Source organism: Schistocerca americana, chromosome 3 (genome assembly GCF_021461395.2).
Source record: "Schistocerca americana isolate TAMUIC-IGC-003095 chromosome 3, iqSchAmer2.1, whole genome shotgun sequence".
Taxonomy (NCBI): domain Eukaryota; kingdom Metazoa; phylum Arthropoda; class Insecta; order Orthoptera; family Acrididae; genus Schistocerca; species Schistocerca americana.
The window spans coordinates 781,988,303-782,005,311 of NC_060121.1; the positions used below are offsets into that span (position 1 = coordinate 781,988,303).

Consider the following 17,009-nt stretch of genomic DNA (forward strand, 5'->3'; position numbering starts at 1 on the left):
AAGGGTCCGCTCATGGAACTGAAGCTTAAGAAGAGGAAGCAGAAGGATGCTAGGACCCGTAAGAGGAAGACTCCTACAGGATCTGGGACGACGACGCGCTGTACCAACACCAGGAGGACATCGTAAAGCATTTAAGGAAAAAGCGACATCGTAAAGTACCGGGTGATCAAAAAGTAAGCATAAATTTGAAAACTTAATAAACCACGGAATAATGTAGATATTGAGGTAAAAATTGACACACATGCTTGCAATGAAATGGGGTTTTATTAGAACCAAAATAAAAAACAAAGCATTGCTAGACGCGTGAAAGGTCTCTTGCGCGCGTCGTTTGGTGATGATCGTGTGCTCAACCGCCACTTTCGTCATGCTTGGCCTCCCAGGTCCCCAGACCTCAGTCCGTGCGATTATTGGCTTTGGGGTTACCTGAAGTCGCAAGTGTATCGTGATCGACCGACATCTCTAGGGATGCTGAAAGACAACATCCGACGCCAATGCCTCACCATAACTCCGGACTTGCTTTACTGTGCTGTTCACAACACTATTCCTCGAGTACAGCTATTGTTGAGGAATGATGGTGGACATATTGAGCATTTCCTGTAAAGAACATCATCTTTGCTTTGTCTTACTTTGTTATGCTAACTATTGCTATTCCGATCAGATGAAGCGCCATCTGTCGGACATTTTTTGAACGTTTGTATGTTTTTTGGTTCTAATAAAACCCCATGTCATTTCAAGCATGTGTGTCAATTTGTACCTCTCTATCTACATTATTCCGTGATTTATTCAGTTTTCAAATTTATACTGACTTTTTGATCACCTGGTATTTAAGGAAAAGGCGACTGGGCTGGGCAAATAGCCTCCGCCCAATACGTGCATCTGTGCACACCACGCATCCCGGTGCACACACAGACTGGCCTTTCCCTACATGGTCACCCGGACGCTTGAGTTGTAGTTCACATTGATACGCGCCGATGATGCGATAAGAATGCATAGAAAAATGCATGGTGTGTCCTGCTTGTCGACAAGGTACCGTTCAGAAGTTTGTAGAGGAATTCCCAGGTGGAGGTTGTTTACATTAGAACCGACGAGCAGCACATAATCCAGAATGAATCTCTTACTTGGTGACAGATTAAAACTCCGTCTCAGACCAGCAGTCGAACCCGGAACCTTGTCTTCCCCGCGCAGTGCTGTTACCGCCTGAGCTATCCAGGCAGGAGTCACGATCCGCCTTCATAGCTCCAGTTCTACCAGTACTCCTTTCCTGCTTCCCAAAGTTCGCAGAAACTCTTCCCACATTTTTCGAGACTAACACTGCTGGAAGAAAGGATATTGCGAATAAAAGGCTTTTTAATTGCGTAGGCGTTGGTTCGAGAATGAATTTTTCACTCTAGAGCGGAGCGCACGTCGTTTCTAAATTTCCAGACAAATTAAAACTGTCTGCCGGAACTTTGGATTTCACGGGCAATATATTTATCTAATAAGGGATCTGTCAGTAAGTCTCATCACAGAAAACAGTTGTTTTGATAATTCGCTTCCATTGTAGTCCCCTATGACTTTCCACTGTCGACTTGTACATACACTGAAGGGTACTTGTGTCTGACAATACTTTTCGCACATTATCACAGTGACAACATTTATTCTCAGAGTGATGTGTATAAATGTTTCATCTGAATAAACCACTGTCCGTTTCGTTTTTGGTTCTTCTTTCTTTCGTAAAAATGTAATGTAGTGCTAATTTCTCGAAACTATACCCTCTCCTCGGAGGAACCTCATTTATTCTGCACCTTTTAAAAACAAATCCTAGATTAAAAACTTTCTCAAAGCAGCCGCGAACGCAATTTGTGCGAGATAAAAGCTATCGAATTTTTGCAATGTTGGTGTTCAGTTGTATTGTTCACAACACCGCGGAAGTTATTAGACAATAACACGTTTATTCATATCGTCAACGGGTAAGCACTGTGTGTACTTTATTTCTTTTTCTCTGGTAAAGATACCTGAATCCCAGTCCACTCAATAATGTGCATCTCCCGCCCTAATTTACAGACCATCGGTTTACTCAGTTCTGTCAGTTTTGCCGTCAGCATTTCCATTCTTTTTTCCTTCTCGTCATCAAAAAATTTAATGACATTAACAGCAAGCCGCCACGTCGGTTCGGGAAGTCATCTTTCGCGACCCCTTCCTCGCTTGCACTGCGAGGTAAGACCACGTGCTACGTAGAACTGCAGCGTCCTTAGCCTGTCCTAGCCACACCACCGAATTAGTTGGTTTGGTATGTCAAGTGACACTACCTGCGATGTTGAAAGGCAAGCGCGAGCATACACTGATGAACCAAAACATTATGGCCACTTGCTTAAAAGCTTGTTTGTCCATCTTTGGAACGAAATACATCACTGATTATGAGTATCAGGAATCCGACAGTTGGTAGGTTTGTGGAGGTATGTGGCATTAGAGGTCTACACTCACGTTATGTGTCTAAATTCTCGCCGCGACGGTAGCCACACGGTCTGGGGGTGCCTTGCCATGGTTCACGCGGTCCCCCGTCGGAGGATCGAGTCCTTCCTCGGGCATGGGTATGTGTGTTGTCCTTAGCGTAAGTTAAAGTAAGATTAAATAGTTTGTCAGCCTAGCGACGAAGACATCAGCAGTTTGGTCCCATAGGAACGTACCACAAATTTCAAATTTTTTAATTTCTTGAATTTTCTCGTCGTGGTCATTACGCGAGATGTATGTTGGAGGAAGTAATATGTTGTCCAACTCTTCCCAGGAAGTATTCTTTCGAAATTTAAGCAGTAAACCTCTCCGTGATGTACGACGCCTCTCTCGTAACGTCTGCCAATGGAGTATGTCGAGCATCTCGGTAAGGCTCTCACGCTGGATAAACGACTCCGTGACGAAACGCGCAGCTCTTCACTGGATCTTCTCTATCTCTCATTTACATACTCGTCCTGAAGGTTCTTGCTGCAAATCCCAGTGTTCTCGCCGCGCAGGGTAGCCGGGCGGTGAGGCGGGAGATAAATGCCATCCGCAATGCTAGTCATAAAAAGGAAGGAAGGAAGAAAATCAGGGCTCAACCTCCCATCGACGTAATTAGAAACATAGCTGAGTAGTGAAGGCTGATGAAGGAAATCGGCAGTAACCTTTTTAAGGAAACCATTAAGTTCAGACGATTTAAGGAAACCCGCGAGAAGCTTAAATTTGGAATTTCAACTAGCACCCTCCTCAACGCGACTCAAGTGTGTTACCACTGCGTCACTTCTCTCAGTAGTATCATTTCAAGGGTACGGGGAAAATTCAGGGGTAGGTAACCATTCAACAGAGTTACGGGCAAGATAACGTAGGTCAACGGGTTCTTGAAAGTGTGCAGAAAACAGATCGTTTCCAATTGTGTTTTTGTGTAGTTCAGTGATAAATTTTCCTTTCATTGAGTGTTGTAATCATAAATTAAAGAAACTGAGGAAGTTGTTTTCTTATTTTGTAGAGTGTCTCCTGCTATTCTCATGTATCCCTAATCAAACTTTTCGTGGCATTGGAAGGTTATGTGGCAATCCTTCCCCGTCCAAAATTCTCTTATAGTTGTGAAGGAATATATAATGCAGCGCCACTACGTAGTTCAAAGTGACAATACAACAAAACCTATGATCGAGACCGTCAGATAGCTGGTCTGCAACGATTTTATTAATGTTTCAGATTAAACAACTCCATCTTACAGCTGTCACTTTTGTGAGGGATACATGCCACACCTCTCTGAGGGGAGTACTTATTATATGAATATAAACATGAAGTTCTGTATAATCGCAGTTAGGTAACCTACTATGTATTCAGTGTTGATTGTAGTCTTTCTGCGTAAACAGGATGAGGGTAATCTCGCCTTTACAGGCTTCTGAAGTCTTTCAGATAAATTAAATGTCTAAGATTATCAGCACGAGTCGAAACGAAGTGAAAGGAATTAATAACGGGAGAGGTGAATGGAATAATTCTGTTTAGTGTGTGTGTGTGTGTGTGTGTGTGTGTGTGTGTGTGGTGAAGCGTAGGGGACAGGGAAGAGCGGACAGCGTATCTGAAAATGAGAATGCATGCAGGAATCTAGATATACACTCCTGGAAATGGAAAAAAGAACACATTGACACCGGTGTGTCAGACCCACCATACTTGCTCCGGACACTGCGAGAGGGCTGTACAAGCAATGATCACACGCACGGCACAGCGGACACACCAGGAACCGCGGTGTTGGCCGTCGAATGGCGCTAGCTGCGCAGCATTTGTGCACCGCCGCCGTCAGTGTCAGCCAGTTTGCCGTGGCATACGGAGCTCCATCGCAGTCTTTAACACTGGTAGCATGCCGCGACAGCGTGGACGTGAACCGTATGTGCAGTTGACGGACTTTGAGCGAGCGCGTATAGTGGGCATGCGGGAGGCCGGGTGGACGTACCGCCGAATTGCTCAACACGTGGGGCGTGAGGTCTCCACAGTACATCGATGTTGTCGCCAGTGGTCGGCGGAAGGTGCACGTGCCCGTCGACCTGGGACCGGACCGCAGCGACGCACGGATGCAAGCCAAGACCGTAGGATCCTACGCAGTGCCGTAGGGGACCGCACCGCCACTTCCCAGCAAATTAGGGACACTGTTGCTCCTGGGGTATCGGCGAGGACCATTCGCAACCGTCTCCATGAAGCTGGGCTACGGTCCCGCACACCGTTAGGCCGTCTTCCGCTCACGCCCCAACATCGTGCAGCCCGCCTCCAGTGGTGTCGCGATAGGCGTGAATGGAGGGACGAATGGAGACGTGTCGTCTTCAGCGATGAGAGTCGCTTCTGCCTTGGTGCCAATGATGGTCGTATGCGTGTTTGGCGCCGTGCAGGTGAGCGCCACAATCAGGACTGCATACGACTGAGGCACACAGGGCCAACACCCGGCATCATGGTGTGGGGAGCGATCTCCTACACTGGCCGTACACCACTGGTGATCGTCGAGGGGACACTGAATAGTGCACGGTACATCCAAACCGTCATCGAACCCATGGTTCTACCATTCCTAGACCGGCAAGGGAACTTGCTGTTCCAACTGGACAATGCACGTCCGCATGTATCCCGTGCCACCCAACGTGCTCTAGAAGGTGTAAGTCAACTACCCTGGCCAGCAAGATCTCCGGATCTGTCCCTCATTGAGCATGTTTGGGACTGGATGAAGCGTCGTCTCACGCGGTCTGCACGTCCAGCACGAACGCTGGTCCAACTGAGGCGCCAGGTGGAAATGGCATGGCAAGCCGTTCCACAAGACTACATCCAGCATCTCTACGATCGTCTCCATGGGAGAATAGCAGCCTGCATTGCTGCGAAAGGTGGATATACACTGTACTAGTGCCGACATTGTGCATGCTCTGTTGCCTGTGTCTATGTGCCTGTGGTTCTGTCAGTGTGATCATTTGATGTATCTGACCCCAGGAATGTGTCAATAAAGTTTCCCCTTCCTGGGACAATGAATTCACGGTGTTCTTATTTCAATTTCCAGGAGTGTATTTGAAGGTCTGAGATGCTCGCTAAGTCAGAGTTCAGTTCAGTCAGTACTGAACATTACGGGGAACTTCTGAAACCAACATTTGAATCGGCTGGAGATACTAAACTTATTGTAATCTGTTACATGGTAATTTGGAAATGGATACGGGAGGTATATAAGAAGGGTAAAAGAACGGACCGGCAAAATTACAGACCAACATCCTTAAAATCGGTTTGCTGCAGAATTCTAGAGCGTATTCTGAGTTCGGATATAATAAGTTTGCTTGCGACCGAAAAGCTGATGGCTACGAATCAGTACGGTTTAGAAAGCATCGCTCATGTGAAACTCTGCTTGCCCTTTTCTCGCATAGTGCGAACGACGGATGAAGGGCAACAAGCAGACTGCATGTTCCTAGAGTTCTGAAAAGCATTCGACACGGTGCCCCATTGCAGGCTTTAACGAAGGTGCGTGCATTCGGAATAGGCCCCCAGATGTGTGACTGACTCGAAGACTTCTTTAGTAATGGAACCCAGTATATTGTCCTCCACCGCGAGTTTTCATCGGAGGCAGGGGTAATATCAGGAGTGCCCCAGGGAAGTGTGATAGGACCGTTGCAATTTTCTGTATACATAAATTATCTGGCAGTTAGGGTGGACAGTAGTCTGCGGTTGTTCACTGACGATGCTGTGGTGTACAGGAAGGTGTCGAAGATAAGTGACTGTAGGTTCATAAAAGATGATCTAGACAAAACTTCCGGTTGGTGTGATGAATGGATGAATGACAGCTGGCTCTTAAGGTAGAAAAGATGTAAGTTAATGCGGATGAGTATGAAAAACAAGCCCGTAATGTTCGGATACAGCATTATAGTGTCCTGCTTGACACGGTCGTGTCATGTAAATATCTGCGATGTGAAATGGAACGAGCGTGTGCGGATTGTGGTAGGGAAGGCGAAAGGTCGACTTCGGTTTATTGGGAGAATTTTAGGAAAGTGTGGTTCATATATAAAGCAGACCGCATATAGGACGCTAGTGCGACTATTCTTAAGTACTGCTGGAGTGTCTGGGATCGGCACCAGATCGGACTGACAGAAGACATCGAAGCAATTAACAGGAGAGTTTCTAGATTTGTTACCGGTAGGTTCGATCAGCACGCAAGTGTTACGGATATGCAACGGGAGCTCAAGTGGGAATTCTTGGAGGGAAGAAGATATACATTGCGAAGAACACTACTGGGAAAGTTTAGAGAACCGGCATTTGAAGCTGAGTGCAAGAAGATCCTACTGCCGCCAACATACATTTCGCGTAGGGACCACGAAGATAAGATACGAGAAATTAGGGTTCTTACAGAGGCATATATGATGATGAGATCCCATGTTCCGAGGAGCATAGGGAACGATGCGGGAGACCCGCACCACCGACTAGGCAAGGTCCTAGCGGAGGTGGTTGAGGCAAATAGATAGTCGTTTTTTTCTCGCTCTATCTGCGAGTGGAACAGGAAATCAAACGACTAGTTGTGGTACGGGGTACCCTCCCCCACGCATCGTGCGGTGGCGCGCGTAGCACGTATGTAGATTTAGATGTACATATAGGTATTCTTACTGCTATAGTTGGCCATTACTGAGGTACATTCTTTGTAGGGTCCATGAGGTCATCAGAGGTAAGATCACAAAGTGGGTAGAGACATTTAGCCAAGAGGGACCACGAATAAACTATGTGAACTGCTTTCCGTATGGATACATATTGGTGAGGATGAGCACCTGAAAGTGAGTTTCTGGGAGGTCAATATTAATTGTATTTAGCTATTACCTCCCTGGAGCTATTAAGATATAAGTTATATTTAATAAACAAAAGAACTACTCACCTTTCACTAATCCGAAGCGTCCGAAGAATATCTGAAATACAAGAGAAAATGTTTAAGTAGATAAGTACACACTTATGAAAATTATCTACTGCTTAACTGTAAGGTCATCAAAAATCTGTTACCAGATCAGCTAACTCGTCTATTTCTACAGCGAAATATTTGGCACACATCCGAAAAGGGATTATTGAGCGTCCAAAGGCCAGGCTGAGTCAGCTGTCTGCTGTCTGCTGGCAGCCAATACGACTACGTAGTCTCTTAGTTTTTCTCTTAGGTAGAGAGCAGTATGGTTACTCTAAACAAATAAACGCAGTTCTCATCTACCAAAGTGTCATGAAGTGTACAAAAACAACCAACACTTAGTACAATGTGACATTGGATATAAACTATAAAGCAGTGCAGAGAAACGAGTTGTTGTCTTATTCTACGGCAGTTTGCCAAACTCATGCGATCAATTTCACCGTCGTATGTGCCTACAATTAGACTGACTCTCGATTAGGACGTTACGGCACTTCAAAAACACATTTCCTTCTGCCACAACTTATAGAACATAGTAACTAAGCACCGATACACGTTGCTTTCCGTCAATCTCCGAGGTAGCACGGAGCTACTACTGTAACAGGAAAGCACATCAGAAATTACGCGTGCGTAGAAATATCTCAAAATACTAATCTAAAAGAAAATCGAAAAGAAACGCTCAGGACCTACGGTACGACATGGCGTTGTTCACTTTACTTTATTACGGGTACACCGACAAATATTTTTTTTTTCCACAGTAAACACCACGGGCTACTGTGAGAAAAACTTAGTGAGACTAAAATCTAACAGGAATTATCTTCCTAGTCAAGATTTCCTCTCCTAATTTCAGACCTAGTCTTATACTATAATGTCTACATCCACGGTAGCTTTCTATCACGAAGGAAAACACAGTGTAGACATAAATACTGTTTCCTTTTTCTGCCTACCGACTTAGTTTAATAAAGCACAAACTCTGATGTAGGCCTATAGCGTACAATGTTTATAAGTGATCAGCATTGACGATCCTTTACTAGAATGTTACAGATGGTATCAGGTATAAATAACATGTGCAAGACCGAGTTATTGAAACTATTACGTTACTGTGGGATTCACAATGCGTTAGGCCATAAAATTAAAGTTAATATTAAGTAGGAAACATTTATGTTCTACAAAATTATGTGCGACATGCACAGATTTTATTTTTGCAGAAGATACAAAAGATCTAGATATGTCACGTAGCGTTTACAAAGGAGAGTACTACATTTTAATGGTGCGCACAAACAGCAACATTTCACTGAAAACGAGAAATTACGTTCTTAGGTGGATTTACATATACCAGCAGATGAAAAATAAAGTTGAATTTACTATTGAAATCTAACAATCATATAACTGAAACTTAATTTAATAGAGGAAAAAAAGGATAATGACTTTTGTCTTTTAATACTGATCTTTCATTCCGTGTCATATGTTTATTGATTTCCAGTAATGTCATCTATTTGTTTTTCTTAACAGAACGTAAAATTTCATAATTTACATCGTATCGATGATCGTATATTAAAATATGTTGGGCAAAGGTTGAATCCGACTTTTTTGATTTCTGGTTTCTCTCATGTTCAGACATCCTAATTGCCACAGATTCTCCTGATTAACGAACATAGGTTTTCTCACAGCGCTTGCATGTGATTTTCTACCCACCACTCTGTGCCAAGGGTTACAGTTTGTCTTTACTGCAAAATAAAAAATTTTTGACATTCTCTCGGTTTTATATATGTAGATCTGTAGTTGGGAGACAAGCTTTTCAGCGAGGTTATCTGAAAATTTACCAACATATGGGATGGTTTATAGCTGCAGACAGGTTCCTGTTGCCCAGTGTACCGAAGTGGTGTAACTTCATGTACCTTCTCTTCTTGTAGTGTCTTATCGGTCAGCGCAGAGTAATAGCCACTACTGGAAGCTATAAATTTGATGGCCTATAGTTCTGCTTGAAAGGCAGATTTAGATGATGGAACAGATATGAGGCGATACAACATCGAATGGAAAGCTGCATGTTGTGACTCTGTGGGTGTAGGGACCTCGCAGGAATTATCGCATCTGTAGCAGTGGGTTTTCTGTAAATTCTAAATAATTCAAGGTACGTAATGTCCGTCATATGGATTATTGTCTGTCGTTAAGTACGTGAGGTATTTTCGCCCAGAGAAATGACATCACTTTCGGAAAGCTTTCTCTCTCTTTTGATGCTATCCCCCTCCTTTTGATCTCCTCATCTCTAAGTTCATTCAACACCGCCTGTTCTGCATTACTTATTCAAGTGTTTGTCTGACCTCACTATACACTAATTCCTCCACTCCCTTCTCTCTCCCCCCCTTCCTATTGCTCCTTCCAGCGCTAACTCTTCCTGGATGCTTTATTGCATGTCCTGTTAACCTGTTCCTTCTTTTGGTAAGGGTGCTCCATATACGAGGTGCGATTGGAAAGTTTTAAGAATGGGCTTGTAATTGTACAATGGCGGTACCTACGTGCTACTGTGCCGCATCTCCTTCAAAATAGTCCCCTTCTGACTGAACACACCGACTCCAATGGTGTTTCCACTTTTGGAAACATTCCAGGAATTTTTTTCCCTGAAGTGTGTTAAGGACGCTCACTGTATTTGCCTGGATGTCTTCAATCGAGTCAAATCGCTTCCCTTTCAGTGAGAATTTCAGTTTAGGAAAAAGAAGTCCGCGGGGGCCAAGTCAGGGGAATATGGAGAATGTGGGAGCACAGGAATTTTGAATTTGGTCCAAAATTCAACAATGGAGAAGGCACGATCAGCCGGAGCATTGTCATGGTGTAGCATCCAACTCCTGTCTTCCCACAGTGCAGGCCTTTCCTTCCGCACTTTTTCGCGCAAACGCTCAAGGACACATTTGTAGTATTCCCGGTTAATTGTCTGTCCTCCAGGGGTATATTCATGATGCACAATCCCGGAAGAATCGATAAGAAATCACCAACATTGTCTTCACCTTCGACAGACTTTGCCGTGCTTTTTTCGGCCGTGGTGAACCTGGAGTTTTCCACAGCGAAGACTACACTTTGGTTTCAGAATCATATCCGTATACCCACCATTCGTAACCTCTAATACTCTATTCAACAAATCTGGGTCATTTTTAGTCCGATTAATCAGATACTGGTCCACTTCAAATCGGTATTGTTCCTGGTCACTTGACACTTTTGGAATGGATTTTGCGGACACTCAATGCATGTTCAGATCTTCAGTAAAAATTGACTGAACTGTGTAGAAACTTAAATCAAGTTCATCAGCCATCTCCCTAATTCTAAGTCTACGATCAGATCGCACTAAGTCGCGAATTTTCACATTTTCATTCGTTTTTGAGGTGGAAGGTTGGCCAGACCGTGGTTCATCATCAAATGATTCGCTGCCATTTTTAAATCTGTTGAACCAGACAAAAACATTTGACTGGCTCATACAATTATCTCCAAAAGCTGTTTTTAATAGTTCGTAAGTCTCAGAAGCTGATATCCCGGTTCCAAAAGAAAATTTCACACAAACTTGTCGCTCCATTTTTACGTCCATTTTCACGCTAGGAAATTTTTGCAGTAGGGACTTTACGTTCACCATACGTCGCTTACACATGGGTAACTTACGTGAGCGACATGTATGAAGAAAACTGAACAACGTTCATGGACACATACGGAAAGGTTCAGATGGGAAGACACAGGTAATATGTGTGATGGTCCAAAATAAAGCTGCCGAGAAAATTACGACGCTTGCGATGTATTCTGAATGAAGGCGACTGAAGTAGCGCTGCGAGGTATTACGTAGTTCAAGGCGTAGTTGCCTTCTACGACTATGCAAAAAAAGCAAAATCTTATATACACTCCTGGAAATGGAAAAAAGAACACATTGACACCGGTGTGTCAGACCCACCATACTTGCTCCGGACACTGCGAGAGGGCTGTACAAACAATGATCACACGCACGGCACAGCGGACACACCAGGAACCGCGGTGTTGGCCGTCGAATGGCGCTAGCTGCGCAGCATTTGTGCACCGCCGCCGTCAGTGTCAGCCAGTTTGCCGTGGCATACGGAGCTCCATCGCAGTCTTTAACACTGGTAGCATGCCGCGACAGCGTGGACGTGAACCGTATGTGCAGTTGACGGACTTTGAGCGAGCGCGTATAGTGGGCATGCGGGAGGCCGGGTGGACGTACCGCCGAATTGCTCAACACGTGGAGCGTGAGGTCTCCACAGTACATCGATGTTGTCGCCAGTGGTCGGCGGAAGGTGCACGTGCCCGTCGACCTGGGACCGGACCGCAGCGACGCACGGATGCACGCCAAGACCGTAGGATCCTACGCAGTGCCGTAGGGGACCGCACCGCCACTTCCCAGCAAATTAGGGACACTGTTGCTTCTGGGGAATCGGCGAGGACCATTCGCAACCGTCTCCATGAAGCTGGGCTACGGTCCCGCACACCGTTAGGCCGTCTTCCGCTCACGCCCCAACATCGTGCAGCCCGCCTCCAGTGGTGTCGCGACAGGCGTGAATGGAGGGACGAATGGAGACGTGTCGTCTTCAGCGATGAGAGTCGCTTCTGCCTTGGTGCCAATGATGGTCGTATGCGTGTTTGGCGCCGTGCAGGTGAGCGCCACAATCAGGACTGCATACGACCGAGGCACACAGGGCCAACACCCGGCATCATGGTGTGGGGAGCGATCTCCTACACTGGCCGTACACCACTGGTGATCGTCGAGGGGACACTGAATAGTGCACGGTACATCCAAACCGTCATCGAACCCATCGTTCTACCATTCCTAGACCGGCAAGGGAACTTGCTGTTCCAACAGGACAATGCACGTCCGCATGTATCCCGTGCCACCCAACGTGCTCTAGAAGGTGTAAGTCAACTACCCTGGCCAGCAAGATCTCCGGATCTGTCCCCCATTGAGCATGTTTGGGACTGGATGAAGCGTCGTCTCACGCGGTCTGCACGTCCAGCACGAACGCTGGTCCAACTGAGGCGCCAGGTGGAAATGGCATGGCAAGCCGTTCCACAGGACTACATCCAGCATCTCTACGATCGTCTCCATGGGAGAATAGCAGCCTGCATTGCTGCGAAAGGTGGATATACACTGTACTAGTGCCGACATTGTGCATGCTCTGTTGCCTGTGCCTATGTGCCTGTGGTTCTGTCAGTGTGATCATGTAATGTATCTGACCCCAGGAATGTGTCAATAAAGTTTCCCCTTCCTGGGACAATGAATTCACGGTGTTCTTATTTCAATTTCCAGGAGTGTACTTCGAGCAAAAAATGGTTCAAATGGCTCTGAGCCCTATGGAACTTAACTTCTGAGGTCATCAGTCCCCTAGTACTTAGAACTACTTAAACCTAACTAACGTAAGGACATCACACACACCCATGCCCGAGGCAGGACTCGAACCTGCGACCGTAGCGGTCGCCCGGTTCCAGACTGTAGCGCCTAGAACCGCTCGGCTATTCCGGCCGGCATACTTTAACCAAGACTATACTATTTTCAGATTTAATAATGTAGTACATATTTCACTTTTTTTTAGAAAGAAAAACATATTTATTTTTTATAGTAAGTGAGTTTCTTCGCTCGCTGTTGTTTCACAACCTATTTCTAAAAAACGAATCCGATGAAAAGCTTACAGTACTTACGTGTTATTCACTTCTCAGCTTCGTGCTGCATCTCATCATTACATAATTCGGTATAGTTATTTAGATACTTCGACATTAAAACGTCTAAGATATGGTATTGTAAAACATGTTCACAGGCTACGTTTGCTGCGTAAACTATGTAGCTAACACTTCGAAACAATTTCTGAAGCAGCGCGGGATTAGCCGAGCAGTCTTGTGCGCTGAAGTCATGGACTTTGCGGCTGGTCCCGGCGGAGGTTCGAGTCCTCCCTCGGGCATGGATGTGTGTGTTTGTCCTTAGGATAATTTAGGTTAAGTAGTGTGTAAGCTTAGGGACTGATGAGCTTAGCAGTTAAGTCCCATAAGATTTCACACACATTTGACCATTTGAACAATTTCTGAAGTTGGTGGATAAACCATTTAGCTATCCGCCAACAGACGAGTATGCCGAAAACGCCGTGTGCCGCGACTGGCGAAATCATTGTACGCAATGCTGAATCTACCGACAGTGTGCCGTGAAACCGTAAACAGTGATATAGCGTATTAATTCAGAGGCAGCCACAATGAACATTTACATTACGTTTAGATTAACTTCAGGTTTTATGAGTATACAAGGGTCCTACGAGTTTCGAGACGAATTATGTCTGATATTGCAGTAGATAACAGTAATTTAGTTCTTTTTTTTTTAAATCAGTAGATGGATTCAGTTTAATTACTGCACAGCACGAGTTTCATGCAACGCCCAGCGTGGCAACAAATGTCGGTTTGTTTCTCGTTACGAACAAAATGTTTCTTAAAAAGTAGAAATTTAGGTGACCACGCGAAAGTCCGCCGCATGTTAGTGTAGAACGATATTCGGTTTAGTGGCAAGTCGTCTAGCACTTATATCTGTATACATCTATGTCCGCGTATTCTTGACCCAACTTTCCCGCCTCCTTAGCGTACCCGCACAACGCCCGCAGCTAGCGTCATGCAGCAGCACTAATCAGCTTCTAGAGCATTGCCTCCCCGTGTTTTCCACTGCCTGTTAATACAAGTCATTAAACTTTACATGGCACTCTACGTGTTTGGCACTGTTCTATCGAATGGACACGCAATGTTTCAATTAACGGGAAAGGAAGAGTCGTTTTCCGTTCGCTCAGGGCTGGAGTCCGAGATTCGAACAAAAGAAACACATTAGAAAAAAATAAGCACTTGTTAATTGAATATCAACCTCACGAAGATTACTTTCTCTTATCAAGAATTATATTCTCCCCATTTGCTTCTGTACTGATCCATTAACGCGCACGTTATAAAGAGGTTCATCTTCAAATGCGGTACACATTTGTAGCAAGGAATATCAAATAAACTATGGGCTTTTGTAATACAACGCAATGCACTCTCCGTCTTCAGGCCACAAGTGGCCCATCGGGACCATCCGACCGCGGTGTCATCCTCAGTGGACGATGCGGATAGGAGGGGCGTGTGGTCAGCACACCGCTCTGGCAGTCGTTGTGTTGGGTTTCTTTGACCGGAGCCGCTACTATTCGGTCGAGTAGCTCCTGAATTGGCATCACGAGGCTGAGTGCACCCCGAAAAATGGCAACAGCGCATGGCAGCCCGAATGGTCACCCATCCAAGTGCCGGCCACGCCCGACAGCGCTTAACTTCGGTGATCTTCCGGGAACCGGTGTATCCACTGCGGCAAGGCCGTTGCCAATACAACGTAGTGAGTAGAAGAAAAATGACATTCTAAACATTTGTAAACATTTATGATCATTATAAATCATTTAAATATAAGTATAGTTACGGTTACTAATCTGTTAATCATCTCTTGACACAGGTGACACAACAACACTTCGCCGGACAATTACGGTGTCAGGACTTCGGGGTCGCTGAGGATGGCAGCAAATTGAAAGAGAGAACAGCAGGCAAAAAGTGTTCAAATGGTGCTTGTTCTTAAGGAACAGTATTTGCGAGCAAACAGCCAACATTCCTTACTGCAGCTAGTATACTGGGGACTCTTAACATACGGTCGCAGGTTCGAATCTGCCTCGGGCATGGATGTGTGTGATGTCTTAGGTTAGTTAGGTTTAAGTAGTTCTAAGTTCCACAGTGCTCAGAGCCATTTGAACCACTTTATTTTGACTCATAACGAGCAAATTTATGTAGGTTCTCTATTAATAATAAGATCGGTACAAGTGCGACCCGAGATGCCGCTCCACAATGTGTTAGTACTTGAACACATAAATTTGGTGACCACTGCTCTAGAGAAATTTGTTAACACTTGATTTAGAGGTGTCGCTCTAATGCAGTTGGTGACACATCGACGTTGACAGACTAAGTCTGCACGTCCACTACTAAACACTGCCTGTTCACAAGTGGTTGGTCGAATGTGCAACTGTTGAAACTTCCTGGCAGACTAAAACTATGTGCCGGACCGAGACACGAACTCGGGACCTTTGCCTTTCGCGGGCAAGTGCTTTACCAACTGAGCTACCCAAGCACGACTCACGACCCGTCCTCACAACTTTACTTCTGCCAGTACCTCGTCTCCTACCTTCCAAACTTATGGGTCGTGAGTCGTGCTTGGGTAGCTCAGTTGGTAGAGCACTTGCCCGCGAAAGGCAAAGGTCCCGAGTTCGAGTCTCGGTCCGGCACATAGTTTTAGTCTGCCAGGAACTTTCATATCAGCGCACACTCCGCTGCAGAGTGAAAATCTCATTGTTCAACTGTTGTTTACAGTTGTTAGAAGAAGCTGCCACCGTAGTTACTGCGCTGGCGTCGCTTATACCCCCAGAAATAAAAATGTGTCTCGGATGTTATTGGGAGGACGCTGTATGTAGATTTAGACTATCGAATCGGATCCCATGTAAAAGTAGAAAAGTTGCACAACTCTGACGCAGCAAGAAGCTTGACGTGCGACAGCGCCGAGACGCGACACGGTAGCAGAGCGGGCGGCGAGCGCCGGCACTGACCTGCGAGGCTGGCGGGCTGTGTGTGGGCCGAGCTGGTGTCCGGCCGGCGGGCGAGTGTCGACGCCGCATGTCCGGCGGCGGTGATATAGCGAGCCTCTGCGGGGGTGGGGTGGGGCGGCGCACGGCCGAGGCCGCCCCCAGCCGGACCGCCTTGGCCGCCCCACCGCGGTGCTGGCGGTGCACAGCGCAGTGCGAGACGCGCGCGCCTGCGGCCCCAACGTACGTGTCGTGACGACACGGTTACAGTGGGGTAACAAAAGGTGTCGGGTACCTTCTAATATACACTGAAGAGCCAAGGCAACTGGTACTCCTGCCTGATATCGTGTAGGCCCCCGCGAGCACGCAGAAGTGCCGAAACACGACGTGGCATGGACTCGACTAACGTCTGAAGTAGTGCTGGAGGGAATTGACACCATGAATCCTCCAGGGCTGTCCATAAATCAGTAAGAGTATGAGGGGGTGGAGACCTCTTTTGAACAGCACGTTGCAAGGCATCCCTGATGTGCTCAATAATGTTCATGTCTGGGTAGTTTGGTGGGCAGCGGAAGTATTTAAACTATGAAGAGTTTTTCTGGAGCTATCTGTAGCAATTCTGGACGTGCGGGATGTCGCATTGTCCTGCTGGAATTGCCCAAATCCGGCGGATTGCACAGTGGACACGATTGGATACAGGTGATCAGACAGGATGCTTACGTACTTGTCACCTGTCAGAGGCGTTTATAGACGTATCAGCGGTCCGATATCAGTCGAACTGCATCCCCCGGCCCCCCCCCCCCCCCGCCCACACACACACCATTACAGAGCCTCCACCAGCTTGAACAATCCCCTGCTGACATGCAGGGTCCTTGAATTCAGGCTCCTGATATTCACGGTACACTCGTGAAATGGTCGTACAGAAAAATCCCCTCTTCATCGCTGCCTCAGAGATGCTGTGTCCCATCGCTCGAGCGCCGACTATAACATCACGTTCAAACTCACTTGAATCTAGATAACCTGCTACTGTAGCAGCATTAACCGATCTA

General features: G+C 46.2%; 1 protein-coding gene and 1 pseudogene across 1 annotated transcript in view; both read right to left on the reverse strand.

Moving 5' to 3' along the window:
* LOC124605634 (sodium-coupled monocarboxylate transporter 1) overlaps window positions 1-17,009 on the reverse strand; it is a 327,470-nt gene that overhangs the window by 89,732 nt on the left and 220,729 nt on the right. Inside the window, exon 3 of the mRNA XM_047137452.1 lies at window positions 7,355-7,385. The gene's annotated coding sequence lies outside the window, so the exon portion shown is untranslated. The remainder of the gene's footprint in view (window positions 1-7,354; window positions 7,386-17,009) is intronic.
* On the reverse strand, window positions 14,610-14,727 carry LOC124608013 (annotated as a pseudogene).